At 36.3% G+C, this 24,831-nt stretch overlaps 1 protein-coding gene across 4 annotated transcripts in view; it reads right to left on the bottom strand.

Moving 5' to 3' along the window:
* Positions 1-24,831, bottom strand: part of LOC149782954 (ras-responsive element-binding protein 1-like) — a 98,884-nt gene that overhangs the window by 72,915 nt on the left and 1,138 nt on the right. The gene's annotated exons all lie outside the window — the stretch shown is intronic.

Consider the following 24,831-nt stretch of genomic DNA (forward strand, 5'->3'; position numbering starts at 1 on the left):
ATGCCTGTACCATGCACTAATATCTACTGTAATACACAACCTAAGATATGACAGATACTGACGCAAGTATCAAAATGAAGGCAACATGTTAGTGGCTTTTTTTAATAAGTTTTAATATAGCTTAAATATTTTAGTCAGGTCGCTAAGCGAGTGCCAAGCAAGGCAGATGTGAGACCTGCAACCTCCCACATACAAGGCAGACACTCTAGCTACTTATGCCACCAGAGCAGTATTGAATCAAATAAAAGTTTATCATGTGTTTTACTACATCATTTGAGTTTATGAACAGCTTTTGTCAAAATAGTGTCAAATATGCAATGTATCAGCAATGGGTCAGTCTTCTTGTTAACCTCTTTATGTTTGATGAAATCATGAAGGAATAAGACGTCACCAAGAAATTTGATGAAAGATGAAATGTCACCATCAACATTGTTGCTGTGTGCAGCCAACTAAAATATAACTTTCTGAAGTGTTTCTTTCCTTCATTATAAAAGTGAAGAATTGCAGTTTTGTGACTAATTCGTTTCAATCTTTAGACATACTGGTCATCTTTTCAGTTAAATTCTGACATGTGCGATAGAGATCACAGATAAATCATGTCATTCTCGTACCTGACAAGATAACCAAAATATCTGCAAATAGATGACATGCAAGTCATCGGTGATTCTACTTCAGTCTTTACATCAATTTCACGGTGGTAGTCAAGGGCCAAAACTCCTGTAAATGATGTTGTGGAATGCTGCTAGAAATCCAACTTAGTCAACAGATGCTAACCAAACCAGAGCCTTGCGTCATCTGTGACTAAGGTGGTAATCTGCATTTTCAATGGTTCTCACATTTATGTTGTAAAGATTTATTAAAACCAAAACTTCCCTCATTTCTCAACAATGTAAATGCAAGAGCAGAAAAACAATGTCTGGTCTTTTTCCACCCCTTCAATGGATTGGTGTGCCCCTTGTCCCCTAATTGAACCAGCCTAGACTGATGAATGAGTACTGGAATCTGTGATAGAGTAGGATGTTCCTGAAAATGAAGTTAATATTCTTCTTTTATCCAACTAGATCTCTGAAAGAGGGCCAAATGCCTATAGGGACAAGTCACGAGATCCTCCTATAAAAGGGGAGGGGCCTGATAACTTGCTCCTTTGGCCTTTCTAACTGATATATCCAACATGAGGAGGTCCAAATGGCTATTTGAATTAGGATTGCTTTTGAACTGTGAGGGCTGTAACCATCTGAAGAAAAAACATTTGGAAATGACACAAGAGGTGGTCTGGATGAGCACATTCCTTGGCCAGCCTCAATGGATAAGGGTTGGCTGCATGGGACCCATGTTGCTGGTCCCTCAAAACATGTCAAGCCACTGTAGAAATGAGGCATTCAAAGAGCATCTCTGCTTCTAGAGGAGCAATCCCTAAATGTTCTGTGATGTAGCAAGATCTATGAAGTATCCAGAACAACATCCCTACCACCAAAGAAAACGTTTCCTCCTTCAGAAGACTAAAAGAGGCTTTTGAAAAAAAGATTGGCTAATAAAGACTTAGCTATATGCACCTGACTAGGGAATAATCATTTAATAATACAGAAATCAGAATAATCTGCCACATTTTCAAACACAAAAACTGAACCCAATTTTCCTAGACTGAATAGATTGCAAGAAAAAGAGGAGGTGTGATCTGCAATGACATCTGAGCCAGACTGCATCTGATTTTTTTCTGTTCTAGGTGTTCAAGAACTTTCTATATAATAGGGTGTTGGAAATAACAGCTTGCACAAGTGGACCTGAATCCTGGAAGAGGTAAGCAAGGCGATAGTAACAGGTGTATACTGCTATTAAAAGGTTATTCACTTATCAAATGATCTAACTATTTGTAAAGATTGCAAAGCAATAATGGTTACAAGATGTGTGAACAGATGGATAGATGAAAAAGGTGCTTACTTCAAAGGGATTGGCCATTTCATTTGCTAGACTGGAGGTCTGGGATTTCTGGGGATCTATTTTAGAATTCTGGCCCCCAAACAGCTTGAAAAAATTCTCGTGTTCTCACTTATAGTTTAAAAAATCATTTTGGTTTAATATTTTTTATTTTGTGATAAAACAAAATACCTTTGTCAAAAATCCCAGCCTATCTCTCTTCCTTAAACAGTCAGTCCATAAGGGGCTCCCACGTCTGGATACATGTCCAAAATTATGGTGATGCAATCCTGGAGAGTTGGCACATCAAACACATTATAGCAGACATATTTTTTAAGCTCACAAGATTACATCTTGTTTCAAGCCCAAGACACATCTTGGGGTCCTTTGTCTTTCTTTCTAAAATAATACTTTTGCTTTTAGATTGAATTTCAAGATAATGGTGACTTCAAGTCTGCAATGTACAATAGGTAAGCCAGCATAAAGGTAACAATGGGTTGATAATTGTACCTCTTTTAAGATTTGGTGTGGAAAAAATGTTGATACCACTGGGCAACAACAAACTGAAGAGTCCAAAAGCACAAGTCACTTATGTCATAATTTCTTTAAAAGCTTTCTTCCTACAACACTTTCAGACATAACTAGATGTTTCCAAAACCTATTTGACAGAGAGAAGGCAAGCAAATACACCTCCTATCTACAATGTTGGGGCCCTGAGTGGCCAAGTGGTCTAAAGGTTCAAGTCTCGGATTCGGTCAATGTGGGTATGTGAGAATGCTTGCCAGTAGCTTCTCATGGGTCGGTGGTTCTTTCCGGGGATTTCCCAGGTTCTTCCTCCACCATTAATACTGGCCGCCATGTATAGCCTATTGTGTGCTGAAAAATGGCGTTAAACCCTACAACAACAATGTTAAAACGGAACATTTAAGTTGAAGAAAAAAAAGAACATTTTGGTCTCTTCAAATGTGTAATGTGAATAAGAAAAATGTCGGTAACAATGACCATTTTTGAAGTCTTTTGCACACAAAGAAAACAGACCCTGAAACACGCGTGCATTTCATGAATGCAACAGAAAATCTATTTTCCTAATATTTCATATGCTGCTAAATGTACATAATCAAAAGCCCTTTTACATTACTATTTTGACTCGCTTATAAGGAGTCTGGCAGATCTGGGTCTGTGAAATTCGTTAGGAGTAATCAGCTGAACAAAACAACACAGACCCTGATATGCAGGTGCATTATGCTATGGCAGATATGGATCTGTAGTTTGCTGACGTCTGAAGTTGGACTGGACAAATAAACAAGTATATACGATAGATCTGGAGATCAGATTTTTGCCATTTATAATTTTTTCCCTGCCGACAAGCTGTGAAATTGTTCTAACAACTGCTGCTAATGAGGTGCAATTGTCATTGGTATCTGTATGTATACCATATTTGTCTGAAGAAACAAAACAAAAAATAAGATTCTGACAAACGCTACAAGTATTTTTTTTTACATGTAATGCTACTGCAGTCTTTTTTTTTATCATAAATTCAATGGCTGTCTTTAGAATCATATTCTGCTTCTATTTTTACAAAAGCATGCATTTAAAAGACAATATACAAAAAACAACAGTTCTCTCCATTTAATAACAAACAAAAATCCTAACTTTGGTAAATGCATTCCACATCACCAAAAACAAAAGGTCAAATGCAAAAATGCAATTCTGAGAATTGTAAACAAAGAACACTTATATAACAGCTGAAATGCAAACATTAATGAAATGCAAACAGAACATGAATGAAAATAAAGTGAAAAAGAAATGCAGACAAAATGCAGATTTTGTAAAATTACCTGTTCATGGTTTGTTGTTCAGGTGTACCTGCATCTCTAAAAGCTCACCTGTATATAGTTTTCATTCTTACAACACCATTTTTAATTTTTAAAAATTGGAGTACCATAATAGAATGCTGAAAATGTTTTTTTTTTAATTAAAAGAAAGGAACTTGTTATTTAGCAACTGACCAATTATTTTTTTTTAGGTGGGCGAGGTATTCCAATTTTTCCACTTCAAGGAGAATTTTTTTAGGGAAAGGTTGGCAAGGTATTCAGATTTTTTCACTTAAGGAGATTCTTTTTTCAACTACTATAATGGATTATTTTTATGCCTGAAACCAGAACAAGAATAATTTTTTAAAATATTTACCCCTCCCCCTCCAGAAAATTAAACAATCAAACCCCGCACTGTCCAAACTGTCTGTCATGACTCGATTGTGATTACCATTATCCAATTCTGGAATGACCAACCAGTCAATTTGTATTGTCTAACATAGGAAACCCTAACCAGGTGAGTTAGAAATAACTGCTGTCTTACTCTGGATGAGCCAATTAATAAACTCAGTCAACATACATTTTTAGCATTGGATCTGGGGACAAGATGGAGCCTGACTAAAACCAATCAAGGTACCAGTCATGTAACTGATGTCAGGCTGAAAAGATATGATATATCAAGCTGAAGTGACATTGTCATACCTTGTCATCCAAGTCATCTGAAAGTACAGTTACCATATATATATATATATATATATATATATATATATATATATATATATATATATATATATATATATATCCTGAAGACCACCATTTTAACACAACTAACTTTACCCTCAAAATAAAGTTTTGTTTGTATCTCTAGCACTGAATTACATTAACTTATATTGGGACATTTTTTTTCAAGGGCATGTTTTAATGGTTTTGTGAATTTCTTTATTTTCATGGTCATGTTTACATGGTTTTATAAATCTATTTTTTTTTTCTTCATGGCCACATGTTTTCACAGTTTTGAGAAAAATTGCATTTCTTTGGTTCCTCAATTCATGGACTGGATATGTAATCTATCATTTTCACAGAAGAATTGTTGTTTTATGGGTCTTTCAATGCAAGTTTTACAGCCAACAACAAAACCCAAAGATTTGGTCTCCCACACACAATAGTGAACTCATAGTATTTTTTTGTTTTACAAATACTCCTGCAGACAACTTGATAGTTAAACATGCATCTTTTTTGACTATACAGCACATCCAATATACCAGTTGATCTTGGGTATAACATATGGTATGATGTCTTCTGTTACACAGACTGGATATACATGGGAAGTGGGAGAAACAAGAGCAGCAAAGGTTTGGTGGCATGTCCAGGTGAGTACTGTAGCCATCTTGCCTTCAAGTCTTTGTGACCAAGACAACTGTGACAATGATCAGACATAAGGAAGGCTGTCAATCAATGGCTGGCAAGTGATATATTGCCACAGGACCACTTCTGCCTTGCACAACCTATTCCCCCCCCCCCCACCTCCATTCTCCCCATACTGCAGCATAACAAGTAAATTATATTGCCACTACTATGAAGGTCTGCTATCAAATACTAAAGGCTTGATAGATAACTGAAATCTGCTCAGTGAAGCAAGGAAGTAGAACAAGATGTATGGGGCTCATACAGCAATGGAGATGATGGTCATGACAAAAAAAAAATATATATATATTTTTTCAGATTTCCTTCACAAAGCTAAAGATATTAACCAGTAAAGTTAGGTCCATTTCAAATTTTCACCTAAACTACAGGACAATTCTGAGGATGAAGAAGGACATATAACCTTTCTTTCCGTGGCAAAATCATATTAAAAAAGTTCACTTAATTTTCCTTTCAAGAAATTAATCCAACCAATTATCAGTTTTAAGGATTTTAACACAAGAAATTGTTTTTAGAAGTGTCATTAGTTAAATGTGACCACCGATCAAGTTTTTCCAAAACAGAATGACAAGTGTAGAATGATATTGTTTAAAATTAATACAATTTTTAATTTATGACCATGACTTGAATTTATCTGGGTACACAACAATGAATATTTATTTGGGTACATAACAATGAATATTTATTTGGGTACATAACAATTAATATTTATTTAGGTACATAACAATGAATAATTTATTTGGGTACATAACAATAAATATTTATTGAAATGCAACTTTTTAAAGATGATGTACAAAGAAAGTTCTCATGAAATTTGTTCAATAGCCTGTGAAATAATCAACACCCAGCATTCTTGATAATGGATTGACCTTGTCAAAGTGGTCAGAATAGTTTTATAGGACTTAAACTTCCCACCTTCTGAAAATGTCCCTGCAGCAATGTTCCAGGTCAGACTGGTTCTGGGATGACCAATCAACCCTCCCAATCACTAAGTTGTCCATACCTGGCCTGCCATCACTAGGATATGAATCATTGCTGAGACAATCACTGCTGTCATTTTCCACATCTTAACAACCTGTGGATGAATCAGCTACCAATAGCTAACTTTAAGTGTCTGCCATCTATTATGATAGATAGACCTTTGTTCTGTACATAGCATCCCTCACAAATTTGCATGTACTAGTAGTATACAGGGACAGGCTTCAATGATTGGTTTGGCTGAGTTTGATGTTTTATGGCTCAGCAACAAAGGTATGTTATTTCGAGCCTTGGCAGTCAGAGTAAAGTACCTTGTCCAAATACACACCATGGTAGGCGATCTGGGCCGAGCAGATGGTAGGAATCGAACCTGCACCCTTTTTAGTCAATATGGTGATCTGGGCTGAGCAGATGGTAGGAATCGAACCTGCACCGTTTTAGTCCATATGTTTGGCATGCTGGCCAGTACAGCCATTTCTCTATTAGTTACTTTTTATGGTGTATAGGAGAGTGCATTTCTACATCCCCAAGCCTGCAAGCAGAGCAGACCGCAATTATGCAGCAGTAAAGACAATCCACAACGAAATCCCAACAAACTGTACAAAATTGTAAAATTGCTTCTGATAAAATGAAGCTAATATGAAAATTTTAGCTGAATCCAAGCAATACTTATATCAAAGCTCACAGTTAATTTATGTTCTCTACATCTTAGTCCATTTGTGGTTTATAATCTTGCCAATATGTGCTCCCAAAAGCTAATCTGTATAATGTAACCCTGGGCAGTTGATCCAGGCAACATCTGGTGGCCTTTGTACTATCATGGGTACTGCGATAAGGAGATGCTATTTAGCTCAACTTAGATGGTAGCTCTTGTACTGGTCATGTGTACACAGATGAGGAGGTGCTATGTAAGGTAGACTGAACCACTACATGTGCATTATGGGATTAAATCGAATAGGGAGGGGGAGTACATATACAACAGTCAATTTGTTTTGTTGCGTAACAAAGTTAAGAGACTTTCTGTGGAATTTAAAATCAAATTATAGTTCCTAAAGTCAAAAACTATGTGTCATATACTGATTAGCATAAAAGAAAGAAAAATCTAAAATATGATCATTTTTCAACTAATGACAGTCTCTGAAATGGAATATTGCACCTTCAAATATTTAGCCCATAAAACGATCTAATTTCAAAAAATTTGCAAAATTTACTTCTTTAAATTTGTCACATATCAGGGCTCAAAGGTACACAAGCCTGAGGCTACAAAATGTACCAATAGGCAAGTAAATTTCATGATTTTGGTAGTCTCCCTGACACCTATTAATTTCAGTACTAGTAGTCATTTCCCCACAAAACCATCCTTAACCAAAAACGAACTAAAGGGCATTTCCTAAATTTCCACGATGCAAGTAAATGTACAACTAACCTGAAAATAAGTACTGGTTAAAACTAACTTCCAATTAATCAGCTCAATTGTTGCTAAGTAATGTATCACCAAGTGTCACTCAAATCCTAACAGGTGCCAATATATACGGACTGCCAATCAATGCTATCCCTAGCAAACTGTAAGCATCACACGATTTCCAGGTGCAACTTACAACTTGTCGGACATTCAAGCCAAATGCCTCCCCCCTCCCCCCACCTACCTGGATGCCATTATTTAAGGTATATAAATTCAGAGCGGCAAACATAATTTTCACACATTCTTCATTAAATTTTCAGGATGCGTACAACAAAAACATTAAATCACATGGGTTAATGTGTTAATATAAAATACTCTATCAGAATGCTGTGCCAGTTAGCAAGTCATTGATATCTATGTCTGGTCAATTACAGTGGCAAATATGTCTTCACCATGGCCTTCCAGGCAGATCAAACAAATCAAGTTAAACTTAAAGTAATAAACCCTGCATACCTTAAGAACTTGTATTAAAATATACCTCATTTATTCTGCAAGCGTCGATTCCATAATTTAACGAAGAAAACTATTAATATTCCTTGCAAAAGTCAGACTAAATGGGGACAAAGGGGAAAGCCAGACTAAATGTGGACAAAGAAGAAAGTCAGACTAAATTGGGACAAAGGGGATGTTGGAAAAAAGCTTATATTTAAGTCTTATTGAAATAATGGAAGCTACCTGTATTCAAAACATTTTAACTAAAGTAATCTGAACAGTAGTCAGTCTTTATCTGGCATGCAAGTTACTCAAACTCATAAAATGCATAAATACAGACAAGCAAACTATCACAAGCAGCCATCTCATAGACCCAGGGTTACCAGCACCATTTTATGCAAAGACTTTCCTGCAATTCAAATATCAGTAATGATTACTCCTGCATATGCCCTATGAAGACTTTTTTGTTTTCAACATGTATTTAATATTAAGAACATTTATTAATTAGTAAGGAAGGAACTACAACATGACACTGCTTATCATGACATAATTGGTAAAAAGCAACTTTTTACTCATATAAAAAATATTTGTCATTATAAAATATTTGTTTGCAAGTTGTCAGATTTATCTGAATACAAGTCACACTTTACCGACACATTATGACTTCATAATTACTGTTATATATAAAGATATCAACGTACCTAATAATTTATAAATAAAGTTCTTCAAAAAAAAATCTCGTCTCAACTCCTCAATTACCAAGATTTTATGCATTATGCATTAAATGGTAGCCATACATATATAATTATGCTATGTCTACATCAGGACACTGAAAACAATGCAATTTGCATGCATAATGTAAGACATGGTAATATCCTTCAAAATGAGTCTTCTCCACGTAGCATCATCCCTTAATGTGAGGACACCTGAATCTTCATCACTAATTTATTCAGGGCATTTGACACATCATTTATGTTTGCTAAGGAAACAAATGTCACAGGGAAAATATAAATGTATTTTATTACAACCCACTAATTCCCAGCCCGCCATACCATGAGCAACAGAGTCAAGTGAAACGACATCTAAAGATCTTATGAGACAGAGAACTATTTTGGTGCTAATGGTTAAATTTGCAGCAGATGAGACTATATTTCCAGTGGCATACCACTCAAACCACTGAAAAGATGCTCAGAATCACAAAACTAGTACCAAAAAATATAATCTGCCATGACATGCAAATTAAGTTTTGCAAACAAGCTAACCTAACAACAGCAACGGACATCTAAGTCTACTTCCTTCAGTCATAAAAACTTTATATGCAGTCTCCAAACTCTTATGCACAACTTAATTTCCAACTGAATCTGTACTTAAAAGATAAAAATTCTCTCTCTACAGCTAGTGATTTAAAGCTATATACCCATAATATTCACTTACTAGTTGAGTCAAACTGCAAACAACAAAGATCCTGATCTGCTGTAGCATAATGCACCTGCAGATCAGTGTCTATGTTGTTTGTTCTTGTGGTAACTCCAAACAAACTGCATAGACCCAGTTCTGCTAGTGCCAGAGCCACACACAGAATCTGAGGGCCCTAGGAAATTTTTTCCAGTAGACCCTTAAGAATTACAAACATTTCTCGTCTTTGGAGGTGGGCCCCTGGAATTTTGTCGTACCCAGTCTGCAGCCCTGGCTGGTGCATTATGTGACAGCAGATCTGGGTCTGTGAAGATTTCAGTTGGACCATTCAAACCAACAATAAATGTATTTCAGAATCGTATCTTGTTCAACATGATGCAGAGGACTGAAAACTTGTACAGAACTTTTTGTAATGACATGATCCATTTCTACATCAAAAATATATTTACTTTGTCATGTGGCAACTAAAATTGTCATACTAAGAGCTCTCTTTTCCCAACTCATGCTTTTCCTGAAACTGTGGTTGGTTGGTTGGTTGGTTGGTTGGTTGATTGACTGGTTGGTTGGCTGGTTGGGTTTTCAGCAATATATTTAACACAATATTGACAAAATTAAACAAAGCAAATGGAAGCCAAGTGCATTTCCTAGAGACACAACCAAGCCAGGCTGGTCTGTACTGGTACCAAACCTGCAACCATTTTGATGACAAATCAGACAGTCTACCGAATGAGCTACTGTGTCATCCCATAATGACTGTTTAAAGAATTATGAGATGATTTGTAACTTAATACAAATGGATGTTTTTCATATGAATCTGAGTATATATGAATTAATAATTCAGTGAATATATTGGTCTGAAGAAATTTTACATTAAACATAATTTGGTATCTATTACACATACAGAATCACTTCTAACATCTCCAGTTTCTTTCATGCAGACATTAAGGCTCTAAACCATGGTCAGTCTCAATAGGCAGTACAGAAATCAGTGAGATTTAAAATGATAATTTATTTTAGCCAGTCAATAGGAACTGGATAAATATTGTCCCTTCCAAGAAAGAGTTGTGGTATGTTTCTATGGTACTTTCTATTACTGCACTGAATACACCTCTAAAGATAAAGTCAAGGAAAAAAAGAAAGTCTCCAAGAGCCAACCATATCTTTCAATCAGTTTCCACTTTTCATTGTGCTAGCAGACGGTTGAAGCTGTGCTTTTGAAATATGAAAAATATTAGATGGATCATAATCTTGACAGGTCCCGTTACATCAGAACAAAGGGTAAATTATCGGGTTTTCATCATATAACACCATCTCAGCAGACGAGTTTGGTATCTCATGCCTTACAGCACCCGACCATGACAATATTATTCCCAAGTCTATGGCCCTGGCCAATGTATGTCGGACAAAGTCAGTTTCACACATTCAGTTCTCACAAAGAAAGGCATTTTGCTATTGTCTTCCTAAATACCTACATCCATTCACAACTGAGCCACCCTTAACCCATATTATTCTTCACTTCAGTACACAACAGAGAACTTGGAAAAAAAGAATAGGAAGGAGGAAAGTGAAAGCTGGGTTGAATAACGGTGAAAGCATTAGCACAAGAAGTTGGCAAAGCAAAACAAAGGAAAAGAATGCCACCGTATCTTCTTACTCGCAGGTTACTAGCAAACAATCTTTGTTTATCAGTGCACATTTTCTGTGACTAAGAAACATCAGCTTATCATGTAAAATAAGATGGGCCGCTTTTCAAAGACTTGCTGAAGCGCATTTTGACATTACTAATGTATGTTAAAGTTACTATTATGAAGGTACTGACCCCAACGGAGAGTAAAAAATAATGACTTGGCAAATTTCCTAAAGGTATTGTGCAAATCATTTGTTTCAGCTTACTTACTTACTTCATTAGCAATGGAATTTGATTGTCTCTTTGTGTACTTCATTTAAAACTTCCGAATGAAGCAAGAAGTTATTATATGCAGAAAAATAATCAAAACTGTAAACTTCAATCATACATAATGCTTAGCAAATAGTCAATGAAGACCAACAAGAAATAAATATTAATGGTTTTGAAAGTTGTCCCGAACACAAAATTTTAATAAATTTTGAAACAAGAACTCTGACTCGATAGAGTTAACAAGATGCATATCTTCAATTTGTACAATGCAAACTTTTTGTCTCATTTACACTAAAGTTAGATTTTATCAAAATATATTTAAAATTCAAATGCAAACAGCAAAGACCTAGATATGCCAGTACATAGCTTAGTTATGCATACTCCTGTGTTCAAAAATTCAGTGAATATAGAGAGGTAACTAATCTGTGAAAATAATTTGGCTAAAACTGATACAAGGAATAGTAGGGGAAAAAGAACAAAATTTTAAGTAGTATGTTTTTTATCCAGCTTGTGTTTGTTCATGCCAGTTTCCAATAAAAAGAAACTTACCCATTCTGAACTAAGCATGATTACCACCAATTTTGTTTGTGTATATGATAAAAGTTACAGGGTCAGCACCATTAAAATAGTAGGTCAGGTTACCTGAAACACTGCACATTTGTTTTATCTAATGATGCACTAAATATCAGCAGCAACTTCATGTTACTAACATGTATACTTGACTGTACAGATATAATTTTTAACAAACTGACAGTGAAATCTAATCTTTTACAGTGCTGTAACTTGCAGTGTTTGATCCAAGATCATGTATGTTCTCAGAACAGGTATTTAACTTCAAAATACCAACATGGATCTACAAGCAAGTACAGAACTTGTGAACAATCCCCTAGGCAATGATAAGGACTGGTCCATATACTAATACATCAATAGTGAGGTTGTTGTCATCAGCAATTATCAGTGAAAGGCCATGCATCAGGGAGAGGTCTGAATGCCTTGTGGGCCATTGATAAGTCAAGAATATTGGTCCATACATACAAAGCTCCATTAACCCTATTCTTGCCAGAAGCATCATGGAAGAAATACAGATAAACAGACAGCTTTTGAATCTTCTGTTGTGGCACAAATGTTGGTCTTATATATCAACTATCCAGTTTAGGACCATTTGGGGAAGAAAAATCAGATACACATGCTTAAATACACTTCAAACATTGTTTTGCCAGTCACTTCATCATTACATGTATAGTATCAATAATAATAATAATAATAATAAATATGATTAATCATCTCTTTGTTCAGTGCTGTAGATGATAGAGACTGATCAGTCAGCTCCATAACAAGTCATTCTTGCATAAAAGAAACCCAAGCTTTGCTTCAGGAAATAAAGTGACTGGTTCAGTGCTGTTGCAAGGACAAGAACTTCTGTGGGAGCATGGCTATGTATGGGAGATGATTTTTATCTCCTGGTGAGCTTTACCTGGTCATAGTGATCAAAACAACCCGAGGCAAGTTGCATAACCTATGTCCATTATTCACCGACGCTATCTCACATCAATTTAAATGCCAAATTGAAAATAAATGCACCTACTCATGCCAACTTTACAATAGTGCAATAACTATACCTGAATACCAAAGAACTACCTATCCTTGTCTTGATGCAACTTTTCTATTGAACAGCTTGATGAAAATAGTCGTGCTACAAAGAGATTACTTGAAACTATTTGAAAAAGTTTTGATAATTACCAATGATTTTCCAACACCCCTTTGAATGGGTGTGCTTCAATTTTCAGGTAATTTTTACAGAGACAAAAATAATGCTCTTGTCAATGTAGGTAAGACTCATTGGTTTTTTAAAAGACTTCTTTTCAAACAGACTCTAATTATAACTGTTACTTCTTGCATAGTAATACATCTAATCAGTATATTTCAATGTTACGGACAACAATTTTGAAACAGGTGCTCCCTTTGATAGACAGAATCTGATTAGTCATTGAACTCTTGGGACGACATCTTTAAAATATATTTTTGAAGCAGTGAAAATGTATAATCTAGAAAGAGAGTAAGCTATCACGGGTTGAGGGGATTTCAAGACAGGGTTTTATCATGAGCCTAATTCTGTTCATTTAGCGCTTTTCATAAACAATGAAGAGTTCCAATCACATTTTGATGTATTTCTGGGAGTTGCGGACCGGACTCTACCTTGAAGCCCAAAGGAAAACACTGAATGATCTAAAATTTTGCCAAGTGGAGCCCTTGATGATGTGCATGATTGGTCTACCATAATTCTGCATGGTACCTCAAAACCGCCAAGGTAATCAGTTCAGCCAGATAATGGGGCACAAAACAATAGATAATCCTATTTTCCTGTTTCAATTGGTTAATGCTAAGCATCTTTGAGATTATGAATGGGCAATGGCTGTGGCAAAAGTCTTCTCTTTTGTTGCCTGAATGTTTCTGAACCACAGATATATCAATATAATCCACTAAGCCTCAAAGTTATTAACAAAGGATTATGTGTAATCAAAATAAAGGAAATGGTCCAAGCTTTACACTGCTGTAAAAAAGAAAACTGCCTCTTAAAATTCAATTATGCATTGAAAATTGATGAACTCCACAATAATGACTCCCAGCAAAATGCAAACCCCATAACAGGTGCAAAACAATAAACTGCTGAAAGCAAACTGGTAAAAAGATCTTTTGCTGAAGCTTCATTTATCACTTTTCAAAATATCTGGTCATTTATTTTGTCATCTCCAGTAATCAATGTCATTTTGAGCAATCAGTGAATGTGTGTGTGTGTGTGATTTAGATTTGTAACGTAGCTTTTTAAAAAAATTCAGTCATATCGCTATGGTGTCTGCAGTGTGGCAGTTTATAGCGATGTCTAGCACTGGGGCATCATGCCGCAGACATGTGGCATGATGTTCCACCCAGTCACATTATCCTGACACCAGGCTGACCAGTCCTAACACTAACCTCTTAATGCTGAACGCCAAGCGAGGCAGCTGTTAGTACCATTTTTGTAAATCTTTGGTATGACTCAGCCGGGGATCAAACCCACGACCTCCCGAATCCAAGGCGGATACTCTAACCACTAGGCCACAGGAGTGGTTGCAATCAGTGAATGATACATAGCTACACTCTAAGCATCCAGTCTGAACTCCTAAGATCTGCTGAATCAACAGGTTGATAAAATAAAACATGAATGGAGATTCCAGACTGGGATCATGATGATGTTTCTTTAAATATTCTCAAACTATATAGACACAGCCCGTCCAGCAATAAATGATACATATCTCTATCACATAATGCACTGACAGATCTGGGTCTATAAAGTTTGTCAGAAGTAATCAGTAGAAGAACATAAACTCTGATCTGCCAACTCATTATACAATAGCAAAGCAGGGTCCATGTTGACTGTAATTGGATTTGATTTAGATGCAAATATACACAACAGCAAATTTTACTTTATTGGATGGATAGGACTCGACCAAATAATTAGTTATTTTCCAAAACTTTATGAAAATCTGTCAGGAGATAAAGTTACTATTTATAATTTTCTAGAAAGTATAGTTCAATAAAATAATTCCTTCATACTTTCCAAAGGAGACTAGATCAACTGGTCTAAAGCACCAACATTTACGGATCACTGCCATCTCATCTATGTGGGTTCAAGTCTCAGGACCAACCAATGTTGGTATGCAAGAAAGCCTTCAAGTAACTCCCAAGGGTTGGTGGTTCTTACTGGGGTTTTCCCATGGTTTTCTTCCACCATTTATACTAGCTGCCATGCATAGCCTGTCATGCACTGGAAAAACCCAATACAACAGCAACGTATTTTCCAAGGTAAAAAATGTATTCGTCACATTAAAACAGTTACTTTTTTTAGTTTAAAACATATTTATTTGAGAAACTTTGTCAAACGCAATTGCAAACATATCGTTTGGGGGATTCAGTAGATAGCATAAGCTTATTAGCACTGTCTCCCCAACAAGAAAGAAAATATAACATCAAAGATCTCGATGCCGGTACCGATGGTTTGACAGAAAATACACATACACTTACATACAAAGCATAACAATGAATAAGAATTAATTGCGATTCAAATGGCTGTGCATTCAGTCAATTAATTAAATCTCTTAGTCATCCTAATATAATTTTGTACAGCAAGAAATAATCAATTTTTGTTCATTGTCAGCTCTTTTAAAGTCCTAAATATTTCTGATTATTGATGCTAATTTGAAACACACTATAACCATCTATATTTACAGCTCATTACCCAGTAATACTAAATCTTTCAGCTCACTATTAGCAATCCGTCTTGAATGCATCTGACTTGCAGCAACATGTACCATAAAAAAAAATTATTTCAAGTATTTTTCTGAACATTTACATCACCTCTGCAACACTTAATCTACTTACTAGAATCTCATGTGAATATACTCTAGACCAGAGGTGGGCAAACTTTCCAGTGCAACTGTCGCATACACAAATTTACACCTTGTCGCGGGCCGCATAGTTCATTAAGTAAAATAATTAATATTTGAAATAGCAAAAACAAAAGGTTTTTCTAAATAACATCATAATTAATTTTCAGTTGTTAATATGTTATTAATATTTGAAAACTTAAACTTCAAAAGAAGCACATTTATTTGATAAACAGACAGAGTCAGTGCGAAGGATGACTTGTTCCTAGGCCGCATAAAAACCCTTGGTGGGCTGCATGAAAGCCCTTAGCAGGCTGCAATGCGGCCCGCGGGCGATAGTTTGCCCACCCCTGCTCTAGTCTCTCCTGAATCCGATCCATACCCATATGACAGAAACAATCCCATTGTAAGCACTGTATCTCTGCTCAAAACTGTGCAATGATTGTTCAACATGTATGTCTGCAGATGATGACAATAATATATGTTAAAAAGTTTAAGAGCAATCTGCTCTAAAACTGTAGTTGCTTTCCAACATTTTGTCACATGTTGCATATAGATATGTGTCAAAATGGGCAATACCAAAATTTGTTGGAACAAGGTCTGTCAATATGAACATGTGATGATGATGACCAGAATAGCTATCATGTTCACAGATATCCATAAAGAAGTACAACATGAGTTGCATTTGCGAGATGTTGTATTACACTCCATTATTAAGCTGCAGAACAAAGGGTAGTAACTCTAACAAAAATTGCCAGAACATAGTGGTTTGTGAAAATGATCATCTTCTGATAATTATGACCACAGTATGCATTAAGTTCACTTGCAAACCACTGAAAACTGAGACCAGTTGCATTCACATAAAATTGTGTCATATACTACACCCAAGTTCCTAATTAAAAAAAGAGCAATGACTCATAAAAATAGGCGAGGCACCATGAATTGTCAAAGTGGGTCTTCAGAGGACAATAAAAATGTGTACAAAGTTTCACAGACCAAAAACTGCAAGATTATCAGTATTCACAATATCCCGTCACAGTCTACATTCAGATACAAGACATAAAAGCCCATCAACCCCAACAAAAGGTTTGTTGAATGCCAGTAATTCTGACAATCTGCATCTTCAAATGATGGTAATAACATGTACAAAAGTTTCATGCCGATCCACTCAAAAATGTGAGACCTAGCTGCATTCACAAGATGGTTATATACTACACGAAGCTTCAAGTTGAAAGAGGTAATACATTTATAATTGCGGGTGTACAGAGATAAGTTGATTTGATGAACAGGCCTATGCCGATTTACATTAAAGTGTACCCGTACGTTGGCAAAGACGGACCTATTGACATTACATGCCAGATAGAAATACGTTATTGGATGGAAGTTCAGTTCCGAAAGTGTATGTGCCAGGCCTACCCATACCCGTTGAGCAGTAATGACCATATCATGGACCATGTTTCAGGACAATCCATTAAAAAAACCCACAGTAATACAAAGTGCAATAACAACGCTGCGTGCTGAATAGAAGGATGAAAATAAAGATAGATGGATGCAAGGATTTCTATAGAACTGAATAATCTGGTAATGATTCAACTCTATTACGACTGATGCATCAAATTTCCAAGTAACCTTCAAGTACCATTATGCAAGACAAATTGCATCGATTAATTACATGCAGATATATCATGCTTATGTTGAACTCCAACCATACAGAACCATCAATATAAATACCATGTTGAACTCAATGACCTTGTATACCTAACTAGAAATAATATTTTCATCTAAATGCTACAAATTACCTACAGTAAAATTCCCGATAACTATGTGGATCTGATTTCAGTTTCTAAATCGGACATTGGTTCAATGTACAATTACATTTCAAAATCATCATCCACTTTGAAATCAGATCTCAATTTCACCTCAAAAAGCCACAAGGTTCCATGAAAAGAACAAAGAATCATGCAGAAATGTTCAAGGATGGAACCATTATGACTCATTAGGGACTATTCAACTAATTATTCCATTGATAACTGTGAAAAAAACATCTGAGAAATTGATGTAACCTTTTCAAAAACTACATTCCTTTATTCCTGAGATGTAATTGCAGCCACCTGGGGTGACAAACTTGTGGCTCGGAAAAAAGTAGAGAATATCTGGATATTTAAAAAAATATTGTACTGATTACAAGTATAAACACTCAAAATTAGTTTATAAGCTTAAAAGTATCTGTAAAATAATACAAGGTAACCAATGTCATTAAGTCACTGATGGTGTTAAGTTTGTATTTTGCTCAATTCCAAACTAAACAATGGATTTTAAAAATATTTAAAAAATGATAATTATCTTCATAAGAAATATGTAACAAATCCAATATAGCTGTCAATGATTTAGTTCCAAAAAATCAAAAAGAGTACTGTGAAAGGCAAATTATATGCCTGTTGCATGTTTAACAGTCCTCTATGCAGGCCCGACCCGAGTATGTGCGGGGCCCCAAGGCAACAAGCAATAAGCACAGGGCCCCAAGCAAAAAACTTGCATTGCAAGTTAGCGCAGGGCCCAAGGAAGTTGCCTCATTTGCCTTGCTCTAGGGCCAGGCCTGCCTCTATGTAGATAACTAAATTCTTTTATGTAAACAATTTTTCTTCTTTGATGGTGATCTTGACATTAAAATTTACCTTTTGACCCTAAACCTGATTTGCATCTTTCTTGCTCTCCCTACATGCCTTCCACAAAATGTGGCCTAAGTCTGTTATAGAATTAATGTTAATTTGAAGAAACCATTTTCTTCTTCCGTCACAGATTCTGATCTTCTGACTCCTAAACAAAAGGCATCACTCCGACCCTAATTGCAAGCTATCCACAGAACTTGGTTGATGTATGTCATGTAGAACTAATATTATTGCATGGAAACCATTTCCCATTCTTTCAATAAGTTACCTTGACCTCCGACCTTTCAACTCCAAAACAAACAAGATCCTTCCTTTGATGATGGGCAAGCCGTTCACAAAGCCTGGTGTGCTGAAACCTTTTATTTCATTCATATTGCAACAGTGACCTTTTAACCATATAACAGATACAGTTCTTCCTAACCACAAGTACACGCTAACCACAAAGTTTGATAAATGTAGATGTTGAAGAACTCAAGTTCTTGTATAGATACCAGTTTCCTTCCTTCAGTCAGTGACCTTGACCTTTGAGCTTATGATTCCCAAATAAATAAGGTTCTTCTAAAGCCCAAGGGTAAGTCATTCACTTAGTTCAGTAACAGTAGATGGCAACCATCTGAAGTTATTGTGTGGAAACCCAATTGCTAACCAACAGTTTGTTTGCTTTAATGGCACTTTTAGCACATTATTGGCTGTTTCATGCTGAAGAAATTAGAGTCAAATGCCTTTCTCAAGGACACTAATGCAGTCGACCCAGGCTGGCCTTGGCGCGTACCAAACAAGCAAGCTTTCGATTATGAGTCTGACACAGCACACTCCAGCTTATAGCAGTATATAAAATGTAATTACCAAACCTCTTGTAAGCAGTGATCACAACTTCCAAAGTATTATAACATGTAAATGTGCTCTTATAATATAATGTTACTTCATTGCAAGACTCGGGTTTTAATTAAATATTTAAACCTGACATCTAATCATGTAAAATTGACATCCCTGTTCATTTAAAATACATAGGTAGGGAATTTGGGGGGATGTGGTTATGTAACCTGGAGTAACGTCTATTAACCCCATCACTACACTATATAAAACTACTGCATACATTAGTCCTACAATGTAAGAAAGTACTTCATTTTTGTTTCCGTGCTATGTCTTACTGTCCATATAATGGTCTTGAGTTGCATGTTCAGATTTCGGTTGACATCGGAACAAGTAGTCAAAGTTTCAGGAATATCTCACACACCTGGCAGCCCATATTGACACTCTTCCACAAACTGATATGTAATTAATATACTTAACTGTGCTGTTTTTATCCTGAGGGAATCAAAATCTGACACTAGTAAATGAACGCATTTTCATGTTCCGCTGACATACATTTGAATTTGTTGAAATGTGATGGTACTCAAGGTATGCCGAAGTATGTTCAAGAAGGTTAATGTGGGGGAAATGTTTCTTGAATGAAACATAATGATGCTTACAATTCCAACAGGCATTCTATATTTTTATTTGTTTTGTTAAAATAAAAATATTTCAACTTAACCTGATTTTGGCATTCCTGGCTTTCATCGCTTTCCAGCCAACTGAAATGTAGGCCAACGAAACTTAAAAAGAGGTCCATTTCTTCTGTGAGAATTTGAATTTATTAGATAAAAGACATCAAAGTAAAGTCTAAAACATTATGACTTTACTTTGTAGAAAAGCTTCATTACATTAGTTGCCATTTGTGCGAGATATTCCTGAAAATCTGATGTTCATTACGATGTTAGTCAGCAACAAATCACGCTACACAGTGCCATTATTTAGGCAGTAACACCCTGGCACCCAAACATAAATATCAGCACTGAGGTCTTACATGTAAGACTACTATATACATGTGCCATATTTGTTAATGCACATAAACTAGGCCTCAAAACTGTCAATGCAAATAAACCATCTCATAATGCACTTGCATATTAGGGTCTATGATATTTATACTACTCAGGATTCTTAATAAACAGTTGAAAATGCTGACCTGCCCGCCGATTATTCAATATCAAAAATGGGTCCAACTCTAAGCTATTTACAATTTAGTAAAACTTTTCAACTAATAAATACAGTACTAAAAAACAAAAAGGGGTATGGGTGAATACAGTAGATAGAAAGGGAGGTGGTATTTGTTTAAGAACAGAAGAACAAAATCCAAAGAACTACTCTAACGACGCCCCGCCACACAGAATTATGGTGAATGAAATCACATACTGATGTAACTTTTGTCTTCAGGAAAGCACACAATACAACTGTCATTAAGTAACAAGTAAAATCAAAATTAACTCGCGCATTTTTGTGCCCAACAAAATTATTAATAATCATACACATTGAATATTGGTTGTATAGAGCGTTCGAAAGTTAATGCTTTCTACTGCCACGCTTTGGTCCTCCTTCCTGCTTTCCGCGGTTGCTGATGCTGATGGGAAGTTCGTCCACGGTTGCGTACCCTTTACAGTTTCGACTTACTTATATCCAACAAACACAGTTTCACCCAACTTGCAACATTTTGTGTCGTAAGATAAGATATATCTGTATCGCCGTGCCGTTGAGAAATTGGCAGGTAAAGGTTTGTATCTCCAAAAACTGATAAGAAAATCGTGAAACCCTTGTGCGAGTTAGAATAATACTGAGAGAAAACAGTTGGGCAGAACAAGGGAATCATCCCGTCGTACTTGAAATCATTGAAACTTTCATCTCCCGTTTTGAAAGAAGATTATATAAAAAAGAAAAAGAAAAATATCTACTCAGATACGCCGATGATTTAAATTTTGTCACTGCCTCCTACATAAATGTTCTGTGCAATAATGTACACGCGTATTTGCATCGTGATAAAGTTATGTAAGTAATAACACTAGATCAACGGATTTTTTTTATGTCAACTTCATAATTCAAAATTCTAATAATTGCATTTCGTTTAAACTGTTTACTTAAAGTGTGCATGTTTTTATAGAAGCCTCTTAGTGTTTACTTTTCATCTTAAATGGTGCAACATACCGTTACATAATGCAGCATAAACACACATCAAACGTTTCTTTATCGATCACTCTTGAAAAGATAAAAAGTAGGAGGCAAGAAATAGAGATCCAATTTGAATTGCAGGATGTATCAAAATCTAAAGAGAAACCGGCAGCATCGGCCCTGTAAACTTGACAGGTGCGCGGTTCATGTTATCAAGGTAGTTCTGAGCATTGTGTCCATTCTTCCCTCCCGCTGTCTCAGGTAGATAATATTGATCATTCTCCCGGGATAACCTGAGGAAGATGTCAATTTCTCATCCCCCGATGCTACAGATCAATAAAGCATCTTGACGAGTTGATCCAACAGACAGGTCGGTAAACATCATTCAAAGGAAATTGACAACAGTCTTATCTGACCCACTAACATGTAAAGCTAGTCTAGAGGAAACTTGAAACTAAAATCAATTTAAGCATTTTCGTCTTGCTCCTCAAACAAAATTTTTATCGAACAGTAGTGAAAGGGGTGACTCAGTGATCAAAATAATCATTGATATGTTATGTAAATAACAACCTCGGATGCAACCCAGCTCAATTATATATGTTCTAGTCTAAGTTTGAAAAAAGTAAAGAAAAAAGATAAAGATTATCGGACTGGGAGGAGAAATAACAATAGTTCAGTCAGTGGTGTCTAAATATTATCGTTTATCCTTTCGAACGAACTTTCAAAAGTTACACAAGAAAAACGGTGAGGGGGTGCGTATAAACCATATATTTGTTTTTTCTATGTATGTGCAGGCGAGTAGACTAAAATTGGCAATCCCCGGATACAGATGTAGAATAGGCCAGAGGTGCCCTTCTGCATCGCATCAGTGGGGGAAAAATGGAACAATATTTCGGGATGGGTCTCACTGGTGTTCAAGTTGAGAAGGTATTAGACTTTCTAGAAAGGTTCAGTTTACATATTTAAAATATGGCTTTGCATTTTGAAGATTTTACCTTTTCTTCTTTACATCGGCTTTGCCTTTTTTGCAACGCATTAACTCATTGGGTACTATGTTATCCAGGACTCTACTGATGTACCGTCCTATAAACCATACACACACACACACACACACCACATTAAGTCCCTCAAATAAAAACAGAGCACAAAAGCCTTATTGGGCAAGATACCTTTCTCAGTATCTCCCTGAAATACCGTATATAATCGGTTCAAAGTAATATCCAACTACATAAAGTACCGATGGTTTATGCTGTATGCAGTTGGATTCGTATATATATATATGGTACCCTTTTCACAATTCTGGGTTAGGTAGAGCTGATCGCCATTTCAAAGAATAAACTACGTGTAATACATTGGTTGTACACTATTTTCAGACCTGGAAAATGTTGCTGAATCTATGGAATTCATTTCTAGTACAATCGATGGCAATGGGACCACCATGGACCCCCGCCCCCACATCCACACAAGAAACAACAACAAAACACGCATTCTGGAATCTCTTCTTAAGTAGGTAATATGCCAGTCCCTTATCGTTCGATTTACTTAGATGGTTAATAACACCAATAAAGCTATATCCTATCTCTAAACTAGAGATGGATGCAGACATTCACGCTATGAGCTGTCATATACGGGTAAGGTACTCTAACACGTACCTGCATTATGCAGGTCTCCCATGAAGTACAGGACAAGATTAATTTCTTATACCGTCCTAACTCGTTTATAAAACGAGCCCAACTACAAAAAGCGCAAACACCCACGTCGGATAACGCGCCAGCAGATCTGGATCCGTGCAATTTGTTAGAAGTTGTCAGTAGAATAAACAACATACACCCTGATCTACAAGCATGTTATGCTACCGAAGATCGGGATCTTTGGCTTTTTTTCCTCCAGTTTAAATGGATTTATAAGCAAGTATATAAGGGCAAGCATCTTTAGATTAAATTAGGCTGTTTATCACACGTTTTCTGCGCACTTCTTGGTTAACACTGGTCGATATTTAGTGGAAATGTTCGCTGTAACTTCGTCATGCGGTATATTCTGCTCAAGAACGTCGTCTACATTCAATATAATTTTTTATTTTATAAAGGTCAGAAAGGAAGGAAGAGAATAAGGAAGAATGTGTTTGCATCCTATCCAACTTCCAAAAATTGACGGAGTCTGCAAAAGTTCAGTAGCCGGTGCAAAAATGCTATAAAAAACAATCATCCATACTGCCCTCGATGTTCATCAGAACAATCAACACTTTATAAAAATGTACTTCTAATGATATAACAAAAAAGAAAAGAAAAAACAATTTTCGGGGGTGGGGGTGGAGTGATATACGTTTTTATATCATGCATACGTTGGCAGTCTATATCTACAAAATAACGGGGTAAGTGAAGGGCCATATAGCAGGCGTCATCGTGAGCGTTTAACTTTTCTCCCTCTGGAACTATTTACTTATTGATCAATTATCCACATTCACTTGCTGCTAAAAGGAAAAAATTCCAGAGGGTGGGAACACAATATGCAATTACGTCTTCGGGCCTGCATACCCTCAGTACCTGTATTCAACATCACATTTTTGCTGGAGACCACTGATTGCAAGTTGTGATAAGCAATACAAAGAAAATTGATTCAAAGGATTAACCCAAGTAAGCACCGCACCACGGAGTTAAGCTACCACAAAATGACCGAGCAGTGTCAACGCGGTGAGTTGTCCGAGTTTCCTCTGACCTTTCCCACTCCAACCTAACTGTCCAAATATCTTAAACGGGTTTGGAAGAGTCAGAGTAAACTCTGATTACACGGCATGGAATAAAGTTGCCACAAAGACTGAGCAGTGTCAACACGGTAAGCAGTCGAGTTTCATAATACTCATCTGGGTTTTAAAAGCTGAATATACTACTGAGCAGTATCAACGCGGTGATAATAGGTCATCCGGTCATCTTCATATTCATCTAGGTTTGAAAATCAGACGATAAAAGCCCAGCAGCACCAAGATGTCAACGTATTACCCACATCCCAATGCATACTTTTCTCTATCTCGCTCTCTCCATAGTTATACATACATACATACATACATACATACAATACACAAAGCATGCATAACATCTCATGGGCAAAAAACCCATACATACAGGCGACTATGAATGAAAATGATTAGGGCTTTGATCTTTTGCTTCAGAAACTTCTTAAATGACAAAAGATTGATTCATTTCCGCAAAGTTGTGGGAATTCGTCTCAGTTAGGATATGCTCAGGTGAGGCAAACGATTTAACGTAGCCAAGTCTCGCACGAGTGCACAATTGCATCTTTCAGTTTTGGACTATCTTCCGAGATCTCTGCGCCAAGTAAAGCGGATGCTGTCGTTGTATCGGCTAAGCTCGTCACGCATGCCTTTACGTCCCGCCTATTCCATTAGCTGGTGGGAAAATGGAGATAA

The sequence above is a fragment of the Sinohyriopsis cumingii genome, chromosome 15 (genome assembly GCF_028554795.1).
Source record: "Sinohyriopsis cumingii isolate HCF-2022 chromosome 15, ASM2855479v2, whole genome shotgun sequence".
Classification (NCBI taxonomy): Eukaryota; Metazoa; Mollusca; class Bivalvia; order Unionida; family Unionidae; genus Sinohyriopsis; species Sinohyriopsis cumingii.